Genomic DNA, 20,071 nt, shown 5'->3' with positions numbered 1-20,071 from the left:
ATAATACATCAAAAGTGTTTAAAACGGCCAAAGGTTTTCTTTAAAAACTACAAAAATACTTTCTTCTAGATCTCTATTCTTTTGTCAATATGGTCTCCTAGTTATTGCATATCAGCATCAAAATAAATCTAAATTGAGTTTTTATATTTTATTATTTCCCTTTTGCCTAATCACTAATATTTCATAAGAGTTGTTTTTTGTTTTATTACTGCATTGTAGACTGAGTAACATTTTGGGTGAACAGGAATACTCATTATTACCATGGGAACATACTTTGTAATCCATAATAGCTACTTTCCACAGAACTTTTAGGGGAAAACATTTCAAATGTAGAACTGTGTGATATGCAGTATGCATTAACAGGAAAAAAAACTTACTGAGACACATCTGTGAAAAAACTTTTCACCTAATAACATTTAGAAAATAGTTATCATCATCAAAGTTCAGTGGACACCATCATTCCATCTTGTCTAAGTATTTATTTATTTTACAAACACAGAAGACAGAGATTTCTTAAACTTTCAATCAGGAATAAGAAATCTGTGAATTTTTTTTTTTTTGGTAATTCTACTAATTGAAAATGCGTAAAATGATGAACCTGCTTGCTTAACTTCATGCATATGCAATGCAAACTCTGTAGCAGAATCGCATTATCTCCTAACCTTTTTCTCCTCATTAGGAAAATTTATAGCTGTGGCCAAGTCTATACCGTAGTCAGGTTTGTATTCTCTTCATTAAAGTGTCTTAATATTCTCTTGTGTCTTCTTTATTTTTCTGCCAAATTTTCTTCCCTTTAATTGAATTGGAATGTAGTTTATTAAAGACATCTAGTTTTCTATGTTAGCTTTATCAATTTACCAGCTTTGTGATCTTGAGTGGAATATTTAGTCCACTTGTCTTCACCAGATAATATCCCTTTCTTAGATTTCTAAGGTCTAGGCTAATAGAAAAATTGATACAAATCTCTACCTTTGTTTTCTGGCCATAAACTTCTTTTGCCATACCTCCAGGATTTATCTACTTATTTTCAAAATATTTTATGAAATAAATTGGTTACTTCTTTGTGTGTTTCCCTGTGTGTTTTGCTTAGCTCCACAACTCTTTGTATCTCTACATTGTGAAGCATTTCTTTCTCAGACACTTGAGAGAGATGAAGGAAATGTTTTACATCATCTGTATGGAAATCAATAATTTGTAATGTACTTTTATACTGAAAAAATTTTTTCTCCTTTAGAATTAGTAATACACAGGCAAAAATACATTGGAAACACTATTGATATAAACTCCTTTTTAAAATTATCAGAATAGAAGCTGATTATTTTCAAAATCTCGTTCTTTTAGAGTTTCCATAATGGGTTGTTATGTTTCAAAGGGCTTTCACTTGTTTTGAAATAGAATCTTGATACAGAAAGAAGAAATATGGTTTTTGATAGAATCCACAATCAGTAGGAACATAGAAAAATAAGGATACATATTTTTACTATTACTCACAAATACTTTTTTAGACATTTTCTTCTTTATTGATGCATTACAAATATACATAACAGTGGGATTCATCATACCATATTCATACATGCAGATGAAATAATTTGATCAATCTTATTCTTCAGTACTTTCCCTTTTTCTCCTCCTGATTCCCTTACTCTATTATACTGATGTCCCTTCCATGAAGATAATGATGATGATGATCATGATTTTAATTGCAGCATTATTACTATATGTAAAAGCAGGATTCATTGTGGTAAATTTATACATGGACATAGCATAATTTGCCAGATTTCATTCACCAGTACTTCCTTATCTTCTCCCCTCTTCCCTCCCTGTAGATCCTCTTCCTCTACTCTATTAGCTTATTTTTATTGAGATCTCTTTTTTTATTCCGTTTTTTGTCCCCCTTTAGCTTCCACATATGAGAAAAAATAATGGAAATTTTTTTTTGATACCAGAGATTGAATTTAGGGGCACTCGACCACTGAACCACATCCCCACCCCTTTTTTGTATGTTATTTAGAGACAGGGTCTCACTGAGTTGCTTAGCACCTCACTTTTGCTGAGGCTGGCTTTGAAGTCTTGATCCTCCTGTCTCAGCCTCCCAAGCCGATGAGATTACAGGCTTTTAGAGTATCAGTCAAAAAAATACAATGTCAAATGAAAATTTAAGAAGGAAGTATTTCTTTCCTTCCCACAGAATAGAGAGATCATAGTGAGTAGAATTTGTAAGAAGAAGTGAGTAGTTGGTAGAGTATAGGAACATATGAATTTGCAGATTTTGCAAGATCCCATTCAGCCCTTCTCCAGAAATTTTGGAGCTGTGTGGATGCTGAGTCAACATTCACAATTACCAGCTGCTAGTAAAATCACATCAATCAGCATGATGGAGGAACTTTATCCTTTAGTTACTCTACTTAGAAACACCTCTGCCCCAATAAATCACTCCATCACATGTGAATAATTTCTAGCACACCCATATTTAGTTCCCTCCACAAATATAGAAGATAAACATGTTTTAGGAACTGGTAAAAGTGGTGAGTTTAGAATGACCAGGAAACTTTTTTATTTATTTACTTACTTTTTATTAATTAATTAATTAAAATTTTTGTGGTACTAGGAATTGAATCCAAGGGTACTCTAAACTGCATTACATCTCCAATCATTTTGCTTTCTCTATTTTTTTATTTTGAGAAAGAGTCTCCATAAGTTATTAAGGTTGACTTCAAACATGGGATCCTCCTACTTTGGCCCCTTGAGTAGCTGGGAATGCATGTATGCACCACTGCGCCCACTTGAGAAAAAGGAAACTTTTATCTGACCCAGGAGAAATTAAGAAAATACAGCCAAAATACCCCAACTGAGTAGTGAGAACAGAGTGACAACCATCCCCTTTACACCTCTAAGGCTCTTCACAGAAGATCTCAACCTCATCTCTAAGTATTATCGTCTTAGATGGCATTCATCCAGAAAACACGTTAGTAGAGAAACTCAGAGAAAAGACCTTGCTCTTTCACATTTCCATGGTTTCAACAATGTTTGTGTAAGAGATAGCCCACATGCTGCATTATCTCTTAATATTTAAGGATTACCTTTTCCTTATTTTTGCCCTAATTGCAGTTTAAATATTCTGCTAAGGTACCCATTTCAAAGTACAGTAGTTTTTGTTTTTTTTAATGTGTGTATCTCTTCCCTAGCATGTCTCTTCAATTCCAAAATGATTAAACATGACGTATGCTCCCATACTCAAATTCACACTGAGCACAGGAACAAGAGCCATGCCAAGTATAATGATGATTGCTCAGTAGGATAGCCTAAGACATACTTTTTATTTCATTATCATGACACAACAGTCTTGTTTGAGTCTTTGGCATTTTGGATTTCTCTTCTAAAATCTGCAGTAACTGACGAAGTCTGATATCTCATTTGCCTTGTGTGTGTGTGTGTGTGTGTGTGTGCGTGCACACACACACATATACACACACACAAACACTAAATTTGTGAACTTGATTTTATTCCCAGTAAATTTCCATTTCTTTATGTTTCCTTTACTTAAATACCTTTTTGATTCTGAAATTCATTATTTTTCTCAATTACAGAGTGTAAGTTCACTAAAAAAAAATTGACACTTCAACTAAACATCAGATTAAAATTTGAGATTAATCAGAGTAGCTAGCATATAGGACTTCTTAGTAAATATGGAATATAAAAATTAGTGAATGATTTGTTTAACATAACATATGAATTTGTAATAATCATTAGTTAGAATAAAAGTCTACATATTCTAGACTAAAAGGTTTTCTAATAGATATTAATAAATAGATTACTTGGAATTATAGCATGAAATTTCTAGAAAATGCATTCACAAATATCAGTATCTTCTATAGGCCATCTAGTTCTAGACCCACCAAATCATTTTGGTAAAAAGAAATAGGAGAACATTTTTTGGGGGTGTACTTTCCTCTCTCTCTCTCTCTCTCTCTCTCTCTCTCTCTCTCTCTCTTTTGTGAAATTGCATTCTAAAAGGAAGTACTTAAGAGAAAAAAATCATTTGTGAGCATTCTTTAAAACATAAAATGCTTAACTAGAAATCCAGAAATATAAATTATATTTAATTTCTCAAAGTCAAGGTCAATGAAGCAGTTTCTATGTGCTATTTTTTGAATAGTTTGGACCAGGTTTCCATATGGTATTATATATCAAATGTCAACCTTATTTTTAAATACAAAACCTTAAAACTTTTTTTGCTAAAATAAGAGATATCAAACAAACCATTATGAACAAATTCTCCAAAGAGGCTAGAGATTCAATGAGATTACATAAAGGGAAGAATCTGATTAATCCTTTAAATGTTTAATTACACCTTAAGTGAATTTGAATTGCCAGAATTAGCTGGTAGTATCTCTGATTGTCCTGATTTATTCTTATTGCTTTGAAATTGATGTGTAGGTCTTTTGTGTTCTTGAAAGATTTCTTCAAACTTTGTATTTGTCCACTATAAACTTAAATTCAATGATCAGATAGTATCTTGGCTGTGTTGGTAGTTACATAGATACTACTTTCACAGATCTAAACACACACAGAGTGCATGAAATAGCACTAAATAATAATAAAAATTCTATGGATTATATGAATGTCAATTTCCTGGTTTTGATATTGTAGTATTATATGTAATATATTTATGTATATATCTATATCTATATATATATTATATAACACGTTCTATTATACATAATGACTATTACAATCATTGCCAAAAAGTAGAAAAATCAGGATGAAAAATTAAAATTTTCTGAGTGATGGAAATTTTCTGTATTTTAACTTGAGTTTTTGTACATAAAATCTCATTAAGTTTTTTGCATTCAAGGCTCTGCCTTTGGATATTAATCTCCTGGGCCAATGTTAGCACTAATAAAATCTGCTTCCTGCTGAACAAAAATTTCATTAAGCACTACATTTAAAACCATATATTCCATTAGTTGCAAATAATACCTTAATCCTAAAAATTAACCTTGAACAAGACAATTGAGTTGTAAAATGTGGACATTTCATTAATGGTTCTCATTCTTCCCTGAACATAATAATCACTTACTTATTTTTAAAAGAATACTGATGTATACTATAGTCTCACTTCAAAAGTTCTTATGCAAAGTTCCTGTAAGAAGTCCCTGATACTGGTATTTTATAAAAAAAAAAATTATGGTGACTCTAATGGGTAGACAGTATTGAGAGTCATGAATGAGATAACCTCCAGGGTGTCTTCCAGCAATTAATTTTAAGAGAACTGAGAATAAATGGCCTAAAATTTGAATTCATAATATTAAAATGTTACATTTCCATAGCTTGAATATTATTATCATTTCCCAATAATCTTACAGAAAATGTTTTCTAATTATGAGAGAATTGGTATGATTTTAATACATTTTATTTTTTAATTAGCTTTATCTTTTAATGTGTTTTAACACTTGCAAATAGCCCAACTCATGAAACAATAACTACTGACTATTTTTAAAAAGAGAAGTAAATTGAAATATCAATTCTAAAATATTGGATTAGGAAAAAAATCTAAAATTTTAGTACGTAAATTGTTGGCATGACAGTCTTAAAAACAGACTCTCAGGAGCTATAGGTGTTTAAACAGTGGTAGAGTGCTTCTCCATTATGCACAGAACCTTAGGTTCAGTTCTCCCTACCATGCACAAACAAAAACAGAAAGAAAATCTCATATTTTCTTAATTAAAATATAAAATGACATTCTATTTAAAATATAAAATATATAATTAAATACATTAAATATAAAATATATGGAATTTGATTTGGTAAAATCTTATAACAACATATACATATACCATTTCTTGAAGTATAAATAATATATATGACTATAAACATAAATAGACTATCTTCTCATTTAAAAAAAATATAATGTTTCTGAACAAATACAAATCAATGAATGCCCAAGACTAATCTCTATGGTATTTTTATATTAATAAATTAGATATTTATGCTTGTCAGTAAGAGATGATTTAATTCACTGTTAAATCCACAAAATAGAGTCCTATATATATACATATATATATATTGAAAAATAGTAAATTCTTTATGTATGACCAATATTCTAAATACATATTATATATATATATATATATATATCCATATTCACATCCAAATCCAGAGCAATATCTACATCTCTAACTATATCTTTATATAACTACACTAAAATTGATAAAGTTTAGTAGTAATAGTCCCACCTAACCTATAAATCTTAGTTTCACTAAAGGAAACTAGGGTTATTTGAAGAAATAATTGATTCTAAGTCACTAGCACATATATTTTGGTAGAACAGAAAGAAAAGAATATAAGTATCTGAAATAAATATCCACAAGATAATTTGAAGGTATTTCCACTAGATAAATTTAAGATTATTTGAAACAAAAATGAAAAAAACTTTGACAATTTAATATGTTGAGTTAATAAGAAATGCAGTAGTTTTTAATCCCTTAAAACCATCTAAATACTATCATTAGTGGTGGCTATTAAAATAATTCATTGTTTGGAAAGTTGTAACAGAACAGAATAAATTACAGATTAAATCTAACAGGAACTGTAGCACTCTCTAGCTGGTGAAAGAAATCACTGTGTGTATGTTTTGTGTTTCTAACAAAAGAAAATAAATTTTTATTGAGCAACATTTCAAAGTAGTGTCATCATGCACCTGAGTTTTTAATGATTATTTTGTTCAAGTCATTGTTGAGTCATAGCATGCTGATTTCTTCTGACAATTCAACATCAGTGGCCATGAAATATTGGGAAAATATTTCCATGTTAAATATGTATTACACACTAATTTCTGGAAAGCTTTTTTCTTAGCAGAGCCATTTTCCCAGAAATGGTAATATGCTATTGATCTTCATTGTATTATAATGCTTAACTTTGTTTTCACATTCATGAGTATTACTGAGTTTACTGATGCAACATTTAAAAATAAATTTGTGTACTAAGTGGTCAATGGTAATACAGGCTTCAGGAAGATGATAAATTACTTAATTTTGGGAACTCAAAATAAATGTAAAGGCATTGCTTCCAACCATTTTTTTAAACAATTTTCTTAAAACTTAAACAAAGTTTTATACTAAGAAAATACTACATTTTCAAAGAGAAGACCACTGTCTTTTGGAGAAATAATAAATTTCAGCAATTTCCACTTCTTCAATTACCACATTCAATGTGAACATGTACCCATAGAAATACCTTGAATACATTAAAGTGAAAAGTCTCTGAAAATATACAGAAAATAATCAAATGTAAAAAAACCAAGTAAACTATGATACTAATATAAAAACAGATACAAAGATGGACGGCACTGTATATAGAGCCCAGGAACAAATCCACACATTTCTAGTCAACAATTTTTTTAAAAAAAAGATGCAAAGAACCCATAATGGAGAAGAGAAAGTTTCTTCAATAAATGATACTGAGAAAAGTAGATGTCCACATGCCAAAGAATGAGGTTCAACCCTCATATCATATATGAAAATCTACTCAAAATGCATCCAAGACTTAAATATAAGAACTGAAACTGTTTAACTATTGGGAAAAGTTCTATGCCATTGGTGTAAGTAAGTTTGGGGGGGCTTTGACCTCAAATCTATGACCAACAAGAGCAAAAGCAAGACAAAGGAGCTTACATCCAACTACTGCACTGTCAAGTTTCCACACTGTCAAAGAGATTATCATAGGAGCAAAGAGACAACCTATGGAATGAGAGAACCTATTTACACACCACAAATTTCATAGAGGTATATAGAAAACATTTAGAAAACTCAAAGTTAATAGTAAGAAATCCCGATTAGAAAATGGAGAAAATATCTAAATGGACATGTCTAAAACAAGATGTATAAATGTCCAATAGGTATATGAAAAAAAATGTTTAACAACAATAATTATTAGGAGAATGAAAAGTATAAGCATAATGAGAGGGCGCCCTCATATTTACTATAATGATCATTATCAAAAGTGACTGCTTTGTTGGACGATAAGACAGTCATAGTCCACCAAGCTCATTATTCATAATTAAATAGTCAAATATATATGTTGGTAGAGAAAATAAATCCCTTGTGTACTTCTAGTGGGAATATAAATTAGTATTGCCAATATGTAAAATGGCATGAAGTTTTCTTAAGAAATAAAAAAATACATAAATATAAAGAAAGAAAATAGAACTACTATATATTCTAGCAATGCCACTAACTGGGTATATAGACATGAAATTATTATTTTGAAGAGCTATCTTCACTTTTGTGTTCCCTGATGTTGTCCAAAGAATAAGAACTTCAAGAGCTCTATTGTACATCACTGTGACAAGAGTTAACAAAATATTGGGACTGAGCAATGACCACATAAAGACCAGACCTCGCTTACCCATGCATATAACTCTTCTTCCTCTCCACTACCCCTGACAAACGTGATATGGCTGGAAATTGATGACTGGAAATTGAAGAAGACAGAAATGCAAGAGAAAAATTCTCTGCCTTCTGCTTGAACAAGAGAAGCAAGTAGGTAGGTGAATCATAATGAGGCGTGTGGCACCAACGTACTCTGTACATTCCATAAGCACTGCCCTCTTATTTGACTTCTTTTAGCTGTTTGACTTTGTAAGATGCAAAGAGACTGGATCAAGCTGAAAGGAGAGTGCTGCCCACTTTTACATCAAACAATTGAACAATACTGACAAGGAATGTCCCTCACCTGCCTCTCCTGTCTGCCAGTGGCTGGCAGGTAGGGAAAAGAACTTGCCTGTTGGTAAAGGAAGAAGCAGGATGGGAAGACAGTGAAATCTAGAGGAAGATCCAAGATGGTGCAAGGTGTTCGCAGCCCAGAATATAGTTTCATCAGAGTGCCATTTTTTCTTTGTTGTTGTTCAAATGATTTTAATTATTGGAATGCTTGATTTTTAAATGTGCAAATTACATCTTAGAATCTGAAAAAAGAAATCAATAAAGTTCTAAGAATATGAGGGAAATATATATGTTTAAAAGCCTGATTTAGTCATTTCATTGTGTAAACATGTGCCAAATTATGTTATACATGGTGAATATATACTGTTTTTATTTGTTAATCAAAAGAAACTTTAAAAAATCAAGAAAAGAGAAATAAATTGGAACACTTTAATAAGAACAAAAAAAGGTAAAGCTATACTATTCTGAAATGTAGCAAGTATGCTTGTTAATGAATGGTAAGTAAAGTACTACTAAAAAATTAAATTATGAATAAATAAAAAATAATAAATAAAATATAAATTGAACAGAAGAATTTTTTTAAATAAAATGATAATTATAATAGTTATGCCTTGAGGAAATATCTCAAAGACAACTGGTCTCCTGAAAAAGAGGAGAGATTTGAACACAGAAACAGACAAGCACACAGTCAGTACACCATGTGGACATGAAAGCAGAGATAAGGTTGATTCATCTGTAATCCAAGGAACACCAAAGATTGCCAGAAAACCACCAGGAGCTGAAGGAAAGGATTGCAGCATGTTTCCTCACAGTGAAGATGCTTCTAGCCACAATCTGTGAGTCAATACAGATCTAAGATGTCGTGAGCCACCAATTCAGAGACATAGTCATCAATGAGTGGCCACAGTGCTACATTTTTCTACTCTCTAGATATGAAATTAAAATTACAACTGTTGTACATAATTGTACTTTTAGGAAGCAGCACATTGAATTTGTATTAGCTGTTATATTAATTTATTCTGATATTCTGATGTGCCGCAGTCTGGCTGGGCACAATTCAGGAGCCACTTGTCAAAAGAAGCTAACTTTATTTTTAGAACCACACAAGATAAACAAAACAGCTCCTCAGGAAAAAACCCTCAGAGCCCAACTGCCACCACCGGCTTCCCACAAGCCACACACCCCAACAACCTCTTCCTCCCACAATCCTCCTGCTCTTGAGGCCGATTGGCTGGGTCGCATGGGCAGAGCCAAAAAAGTCCCCCAATGAGCAGCTCCGTGGTCTGAAAGGGCAGGGAAACAGTCCAATGAGCATCACCGCAGAGGAGCCAATCAGCTAGATGTTGCTGGGGCCGCTGTGAGCCAATCATCAGCTGGCAGTCTGAAAGTTTGCTGGGGCCCCTTCAGCTCATCAGCTGGCAGTCTGAAAGTTTGCTGGGGCCCCTTCGGCTGTGGCTCTCAACATCTCCCCCTCTCTGTTTAAACAACAAGCATGTGGCTTAGGGACCGTGTCTGCCTTAGGTTGTCCAATAGTACATATGGTTCTTACCCGTTATCGGATGAGCTGACCTCAAGGCATCAGCCTCCTGTCTTAGGTTGGTACCATAGTAATTGGATCTTACCCGTCATTGACTACCAGTCCAGTATACAGCCACACCTGTGTAGAGGTCTTCGTACCAGCGGGGTGGTGAGGTTCTTTGCCTCACCTCTGTTGGCCCCCAAATTTTAGCTGAACGATCATGACAAACAGAAGGGAGGAAGATACACCAAGCCAGCTGACGGGCCTTTTGGAAAAATTGTACCACCGATGACACCATCAGCATAAATACCCCAACACTACCAGAAGTCGCTGCACCAACAGATAGTTCACAATGCATACAAGTGAGTTCACAATGCATATAAGTGATACATAGTCCAGGCAAGTTCTGCATGCAGTTCAGTGATGGCTATTGCAGAAGCTGTAGATTGGGTTTATCTTTGTCTTCATGCACTGGGATGAAGATAGGAATTCTGGCAATAATGGCTAAAGAAAAATTATATAACATTATATAACATTCCAGAAGGCACTAAAAGAAAACAATTTTCTTAACAATTTACATTGTCTTCACTGAAGATAGGAATTCTGGCAATAATGGCTAAAAAAAAAATTATGTAACATTCCAGAAGGCACTAAAAGAAAACAATTTTCTTAACAATTTACATTATCTTTAAGAGAATTATTAAATATAATGAAAAGGAAAGGTGAAAGTAAACAAACAGATCTGTTAACCTCCTTTTTTTGTTCACATTTTAAAACAATCTTCAACAGCTGTTTACCCAATTTAAATTAAACCATTTAAATCACGTGAATAAAAAAAATTATTTGGATCCATTTTTACATGAGCGCTCATCATATATGACATATGGACATACGTACATTCAAACACAAAACACAAGTGTGCACACATAATACATACGACACATAACATAATAGTAAAGGCCTTATAACATTTTACAGGTGAAATCTCCATTGCAATGTTTAAAAACTCTATAGTCAAAAAATAGAACTGATCAGCAAAACATTAACCTAGGTCTGTATGAGCTCAAAAAAAATATGGGAAAGGGCAATAATAAAATAGATATTGAAAAAAGCATTCTGGTTCTGTCGCAGATGTAAAAATAACCAAACTGGAGTTCTGGATATCACATCTTCTTTTTGGTCTGTAGAAATTGCTTTAGTTAATCTGTCTGGAATCCAAATCAGCTGCTGTTCTCCCTGTGGAAACACATAAACAGACCCCCGATTCCAGGCAATCACTGGGTCAGGACCTTAGTTAATCTCTCTGGAATCCAAATCGGCTGCTGTTCTCCCTGTGGAAACACACAAACAGACCCCCGACTCCAGACAATTACTGGGTCAGGACCTTTCCATTGTCCTGTTAGAATATCCTTCCAAAGTACCTTGGGCTTATATACATTTTTTGGACACATATGCCTTTCCGTAGCACTAAGCCCTGATGAATCCAAATTTAAAAAGTTTAGAGTAAAAAGGGTTGTTTTAAGTTTATCTTTGGGGAATATATACCCCTTCCCAAGAGCTTGGTGCTGATAACGCCAAGGTCGCGGGTTCGGTCCCCGTACAGGTCACCAAATGCCGCAGTCTGGCTGGGCACAATTCAGGAGCCACTTGTCAAAAGAAGCTAACTTTATTTTTAAAACCACACAAGATAAACAAAACAGCTCCTCAGGAAAAAACCCTCAGAGCCCAACTGCCACCACCGGCTTCCCACAAGCCACACACCCCAACAACCTCTTCCTCCCACAATCCTCCTGATCTTGAGGCCGATTGGCTGGGTCGCATGGGCAGAGCCAAAAAAGTCCCCCAATGAGCAGCTCCGTGGTCTGAAAGGGCAGGGAAACAGCCCAATGAGCATCACCGCAGAGGAGCCAATCAGCTAGATGTTGCTGGGGCCACTGTGAGCCAATCATCAGCTGGCAGTCTGAAAGTTTGCTGGGGCCCCTTCGGCTGTGGCTCTCAACACTGATGTCCTGTTTTTTGTTGTTGTTGTTTTTGTTTTTGTTTTGTTTTTTATATATCATTATCAGGCTTACTCTGGTCTTGGTTTCTGCATATTTTTTTGTATCTGCTATGGTTTCCCCTCATAGCATACCTAACACATAGGATTTCTTACTTTCTTCAACATTTCTCAGTAATTCCTCACTAAGTTTTGATTAAAATTAATTCCACGTACTTATTGCTACTTTTGAAATTGATATTCTGGATTTTCAGATTTTCCATAAATTTACACAGTATTATTGATTTCTCTCTGAGTCATTCTCAATGTTCTATATACTCAACAATTCCAAATCAGTATATATAATAAAGCAATGATGAATATTATGATAATATGAAATAAAAAATTTAAAAGAATACTGGTTTTAGGTAAATAGGCTTTGAAAACATCCACCAGTAATATGTAGTTAAAGGATATTCTTGATTAACTATGTATAAGAATTCTCCATTCTATAAACAGCTTTACAAATATTTGATTAGTTTCCAGACCTTACTTTATACATGTTTCACAATTTGAGAGTTATTATTCAGTTGTCATAAATTTTCCCATTAAGATTTTCCAATATACCTAATGTACAGTTAATATATGAAATGCACAAAATCTAAGTGTTAATTCAGTCTTCTTGGCATGATTCAATCTTTTTTATCAATATCTACCAATTGTGTAAGTTTTATTTTATTTTTTATAAAAATTCTTATGGCTTACAGCAGAGCCAAAAAAAAAATTATCTTTCCAAATAGTGTTTCCAATATGTGACAGTCACAGTCCACCAAGCCCATTATTCATATTTAAAACTTCATCATAAGATAAATTCTGGAAAATATATGTGGAAATATACTTAATTTTTTAAAACAGGTTTTAGTTTGTTCAAATGTTGGAAGTAAGCCCTTCTAAGTGGATATTTGTTATGTTGGTCAATGTCAGAATTAACATTTGAACTGAAGTCACTTAAATGTCCTTGAATGTCAAGCGTGCTTCAAATATTACATCTTTATAGAAAAAAAGCATTAATTCTTCAGTAAAATTATGTTATTTGGATCTTCAGCATTTCAGTCTATGAATATCAAATTATAGCACTTCTAAGATATGGTGAGCCATTTTATATCAACTTTAAATCTCACCATGGATAGTACCATGCTCAATATCCAAAAGGTAGATAGAGTCCTGTAGCTTTATAGTAGTAAATGTATCCTGTAGTGGTTGAATAGGTATTTTTTGTGTGGTATGTAAAGGTGAGGGCTGTGCAAAATCTTAAGGTATATGTTGTTAAAACTTCCACACTACCCAATTACAAGCTCTTTACCAATTCCTGTATAATCTGCTCCTTCTGCTATGTCCTGTACTGTGTTATGATTCCATAATGTTTGCAGCTGAATTAAATGTTTCCAATAATTGCCCCAGGATGCTAAGTTTGTCTGTCAACATTTCTGTGTCTGAAGAGTTTATAGCCCTATTCATGGTTTCTATCTAGCATTATATTATTTATCAAGTACCATTTAGTTTGATCATGACCCTATTTTATTCTTTCACTTAAAAAAATTCCACAATAGAAAAACTCATTATATACAAGTTAAATTTAATAAAATCATTAGTAGCAATAATATTGAGGAATAGGATAATTTAATTATCATGGGGGGGGGTCATATCAGGGACAGATTTACATATAGTGGGTGAATTTTAGAGAATATTTTATTTCAGGTCTTTGGAAGAAAATAGTCCATACTTGGGCCAGAATGTTTTTTATCATCTGGAGCTTTGTCTCATGTTTTCTTCTAGAAAAATTTTTTTGTTCATGACTATATTATTTATATATATATGAAAATTTTGTAAGTTATAGATGTCTGTGGAAATGATGATAGTGTAATACATTATAATATATAATATAATATAAGAGAAGATAGATCTATCTTATTCCAAAAGCACAGGGAAGAAAACAAAAAATAAAAAACTGAAATTAATTAAAATTTTAAAAGCTTCTGCACAACAAAGGAAATAATCAATAAATGGATAAGGCAACCTATAGGCTGAAAGAAAATATTTATAATCACAAATCTGACAAAGGATTGCTATCTAAAATATATAAAGATATCTTCCAATTTAATAGCAAAACCACACAAGCCCCAATTAAGCCTATTAAGAAATAGCAAAATATCTGAATAAACATTTCTCAAATAACATATTAACTGCTCAACATATTATATGAAAAGCTGGCCAATATCATTAGTCATCAAGTATTAGGAAAGTGAAAATAAAAATCACAATGAGTTATCTCCTCACATCTGGTTAAATGACCATTATTTTTAAAAGAAATATAGTGTTGGGATGTATAGAAAAGTAAATCCTGGTGCACTATTTATGGGATTGTAAATTGGTAGTTTCATCATATAAAACACTGTGAAATTGTGAAAGTTCTCCAAAGAGTAAGAAAAAAAATCAGATAATTTAGAAGTCACACTTTTAAATATGTATCCAATGGAAATTAGCATCTCCAAAGACACCTATATTCTCATGTCTATTTATTACAGCCAAGATATGCCACAATGTTTTGCTTAGAATGGTATACATTTAATAATTCAGGTACCTTGCCTAATGGAAGCTATAAAGACACTGTTGCATAGCACAGATTATTGTAGCTCTCAGTTTATATCCATCAACAGATAATGGATAAATAAAACATGATATATGCATACAATGTAATATTATTCCACCTTTGGAAAGAAAAAAAGAATTAGGCTGGGACTGTGGTTCAGCAGAGGTGTGCTTGCTTGACAGGGGTGAGGCATTGGGTTCATCCACTGTACTGCAAAAAAAAAAAAAAAGAAAAGAAAAAAAATTTCTGTAATTTGCAACAGCATGAATGGATCTGAAGGATACTTTGCTAGGTAAAATAAGCCAGTCTCAGAAAGGCACACTGTAAAATCTCACATATTTATGGACTCTAAAATAGTCAAATTCATAGGAGTAAAAAGAAGATTGGTTATTGTCAGGGACTGAGAAGAGGAGTGAAGAAATGGTGTCAAAGGTCAGAGAAAAGTCAAAGGGAGGGCAAAGAGTAATAAATAAATTATCAGTTATTTAAGGCAAATTGATTCTAGAGATGTTTTATAGCATAATATCTATAGATAGGAATATTGTACTCTGTATTTAAAATCTGCTAACAAGGTAGAGCTTGTAAGTGCTCTTACCTCCGCCAAATAACAATAAATTAATAAAGGAGACAGGAGGAAAATTTTATAAGTTATAGATGTCTGTGGACTTGATGGAAGTATAAGGTATACTTTCAGTCCAAAAATTCATTTTACATAAAGGCCTACCAATATTCCTTGTTGAATTGTCTTTCCTTTTTCACAAGTCAATATCTCATCTTTATTATAACCCATTTTTTCTAGCCCTAACATGACAGATCCCATTCCTTATATTGGAGCAAAAGAGAGAATATTTCTTGAAATATGGCCAGGCTGTAAAATACAACAATGGTAATTATGTATTTTATTAAAATATAAGGGGGAGAAATGAACTACAGTAGAGGGGGTAGAGAGAGAAGAGGGGAGGGGAGGGGGGAAGGGGGATAGTAGAGGATAGGAAAGGCAGCAGAATACAACAGACACCAGAATGGCAATATGTAAATCAATGGTTCTGCAACTGATGTGATTCTGCAATCTGTATATGGGGTAAAAATGGGAGCTCATATCCCACTTGAATCAAAGTGTGAAATATGATATATCAAGAACTATGTAATGTTTTGAACAACCTACAATAAAAATTAATTAAAAAAAACTAGTTTTAATAAACTAGTATCATTTGTAAGCCTCACCAACATAGATCTGTTTCTTATATGGCAGTGTACTTCTTAAACATTGGATGAGATTGCCACTCTTTCCTGTCTATCTTTTGTTTAGAAGGTATCCATTTAATAATTCAAGTACTTTGCATAATAAAAGCTACAAAAACACTATCCAGAATGCAGAATCTGACAGTCTTTGTATAGCATGTTCCTGCATGACTGTTTAACATTCATGCCAGAATAAGAGAAAAGCAGGATCCTCTACTAACATATGTACATGGGAATGTCAGAGGAGAAAAGACAAATAGAAGATTGTCCAAATTACCAATATTAGGGATAAGAGAGATGACATGACTACAAATTCTAGAATAGACAAAAAGGTGAGGAAAAAACGCAAGCTAGATAAAAAGGACAGCTGATTTACAGAACAGAAACTTTCAAGTCCACTCAAAAAAAAAAAAGTTGTAACCAGAATGGTCTGTGTGTTTGAAGTTATAAACTTTTCCGAAAATGTCTAAGGACTAATAACTTCATTTACAAATTCAATCAAATAGTTAAGAAAAAATAGGATAATAATACAAAGTCTAAATATATTCTTCTAGAGTGTGAAAGGATGGGAATACTCCCACTTCCTATTACTTGTTATTCTGATACCAAAAACAAAGTCTTGGCAAAGGCAAAAAAAAAAAAAAAAAGGATATGAAATGTTTTAACAATTAGACAACAATGCATATTTAATTACAGTATTTCATGGTAAAGTGAGATTAATCTTAGGAAATCAAAGTAGGTTTAACATAAGAAAATCAATTTAATGAGTACATTAACATACTAAATATGAAATTATATGATCATTTCAATGATATATTTGACAACATCAAACTTCTTTTTCTGGCCCAAATCTTTAAAACACATACACACAAAAGCAAGGAATAGCATGAAACTTGATAAACCTCATAAAGAATATAAAAACTATATCTGGTAATTATTTGAAAATATTTCATCTAAAACCACGAACATAATTAGTATTTTCAGTCCCATCACTGTGTTCAACACTGAAACAGAGGTTCTAGCTGCTACATTAAGGAAAGAAAAATAAAGGTGAAATTAAACTACATGCATACAATTGTAAATGAACTGTCAAATATGCTTTTTGTTATTTTTTTTAAAAAGAAAATATTAGATATTTACTCATATAAATATGTTTACTTATGCTTTTTGTTACTTCATATAGATTTCTATTCCTGTAGTACTTGTCAAAGAAATACTTTCACATTTCTTATAGTGTCTTTGTCTATATGTCAGAAGTCTTTACTCTGATATTTTTTTGACTGACATTTTCATTGAACATAATTAATATTCTAGTTTGATAATAGTTTTTCTTTCAATGTTTCAAAATTGTACTATTATAATTAGCTTTCTGAAATTCTTCAATTGTATATTAGGTTATAATTAACCTAACATCATCTCAATTTTAAATTTTATTATATTTATGTTTCATATATGTATACATCTATGCGTATATGTGAGTCTTTGTTCTTTGTTGTGTATGAATTCTACAGGATTACTACTAAACATTAGATTATATAATTAAAAGCATAAAATAATTAATTTGTTAATAATGACAAATTTGTATGACCTTTCACATAAATGCATATGGTTCAAGGATATTAAGAAAGCTAACATAAAAAGAACAAAATATTGCTTTTACATCTCAAGAATCACTTGATAGTCAAAGCATACTTTTACAGAATAGTATTATAGCTATATTAGAAATAAAAAATTCATTGTTCAATTATATTAAGCAGGGAAATGAATTAACTTCAAAGTATTTTAAAGTTAAAACAATTTAAAATATAAATCAGAAGAAAATGATAGACAATTTCAATTTCCCTAGTAAGTATTGTTTCTTTTTTCCATATTCATTTTAAATGAAAATCCTTTTGATTTTTTTGCTTCATTAGAACTTATTATCAAATTTCATTCACCTGGGGCAAAGTTTTAGTATCTGCTTGGAGATAAAATTTACTCCTCTACTATACATGATTCACTTTAAAAACAACCCACCAATTAGATGTGTTAAGGTTTACTGAACAAATATTTATTGAACCCCCCTATTATATACCAAATGCAAAGTATTTTAGTTTGGCTTGCTAAAATAAGATATCATAAAATGAATGGTTTTAAGGAACAAATATTTCTTTCTACTATAGAAACTGGAAGGGCAAGATCAAGGTGCCAGCACATTGAGCATCAAGTAAAGGCTCTCCTTCTGGGTGACAGATTGCCCCTTCTATTTGGATCCTCCTGTAGTACAGAGAGCACTGTGCTCTTCTTCTCTTCACAAAAAAGATAATCATCCTGAGGGCTCAACTCTTGTGATTTTATCAAATTAAGATTAGATAATTTTCTCCCCAAATCCTTGGCCTCGAATATAATCATACTAGGGATTTAAGCTTTAACATATGGTGTGGAAGGGCAGGGTACCAACAGTCCACATGACACCTTATTCAGAAATGAGAAGACAAAAGGAAAACAGTTTGAGCTAGACTAATTCACAATCCTATCATATCCACTATGTGAAAATTTACTGGATATTTCTGAAAAGAAAAATAATGTATAATTCTGGGTGTGGTGTCCCGTGCCCAGTGGCTATGGAAGCTGAGATGGTGAGTTCAAAGCCAGCTTCAGCAACTTAGTGAGGCCCTAAACAATTGAGAACCTGTCTCTAAATAAAATACAAAAAAGGGCTGTGGATGTGGCTCAGTAGTTAAGTGCCCCTGGTTTCAATCCCCAGTACCAAGAAAAACAAAACAAAACAAAAAAAAACCTGTGTTTTTCAGGTCAGGGTCCATGTGTTATAATGGACCTTCTTGTATGTACCATGAGGACACATATGTCCTCACTTGATGAAGTTGCAGAGGTAGGGGAGAGAGATTATTGGGAATATATGTGAAACAATTGGAAGCAATATGAAATATTGCAAATAACATTAAAACAATTATGGAACATCTCATTCTTTGACTTGAGATAATCTCACAACTTGAAATGAAGGGCTAAAAGATAATTTTGTAAGGATATAAAATAAGTAAAGTTCATTTCATAACTTCAGGCAATTAACTGAAATTCTGACAGGTGAATCTTCATATTCTAGGATTTTAATTTCCTCTTAAATTTGAGAATGAAGGTGACCTACATAAATGAGAGTTTGATGTGTCAAAGGGACAAAGTTACAACAATTTAGCTTAACAATTTTAATTGACTTTATTTTTGATACTAGAGTCAGGTAGCACTTACTGTATAGAACAGGTTGAGCAGAGGAGGTTGGTTTCATAGAGAAAGGCTGAAGACAGTAGAAACAAAAGTGAAAAGTGAATCTGTTGTTTCAAAGTTGCTTTTATCATAAGGCAGTTAACAATAAGAAAATAACTGATTTGCAAACACCAGGTCATTTCAGCTTACTTTTTTCATTAGGATTAAAATGGATGTCAACTGAAACTGAACTAAATTGAGAATCTCTCTAATCCTGATTTCTCAAATGATCAAACAGCTTAATATCAACTTGGTGATGTGGAACTTAAGCATAAGTGACTCCATTTTTATATTTAGTCCAGTCTTTCACAGTGTAGTGCAAGAGTTTAATTGAAACAATGGCTTCCTTAACTTTTAGCCGTTGAAATGATTTAATGAAATTATTTAATTATGGGGTATTCCAAAGTGTATACATTGCTTACCCAATATATCTTGTTCAAGGCTGCTTAAAAAGTGAATTGAACTAAGCACAATTTCAGCAGATTCTAATACTCCACTATTGAAAAAAAAATCCCTTCCCCATCTCCCCCCCCCAAAAAAAATCACTTGCAGTGGATGGGAACAAGTGAGCACATATATGTACAGCAGACTCAAAACCATGATGAGAATGCAGTCATCCAAAAAGAACATCAGTGGAAGTTTGGCATCCTATTTCCACCACACAGCAAAATAAATAAAACTGAAAAAGGGAAACATTTTGC

This window comes from Callospermophilus lateralis, chromosome 18 (assembly GCF_048772815.1).
Source record: "Callospermophilus lateralis isolate mCalLat2 chromosome 18, mCalLat2.hap1, whole genome shotgun sequence".
Lineage (NCBI taxonomy): Eukaryota > Metazoa > Chordata > Mammalia > Rodentia > Sciuridae > Callospermophilus > Callospermophilus lateralis.
The sequence above is the reverse complement of the archived record's forward strand: the minus strand, read 5'-3'. Positions refer to the sequence as shown.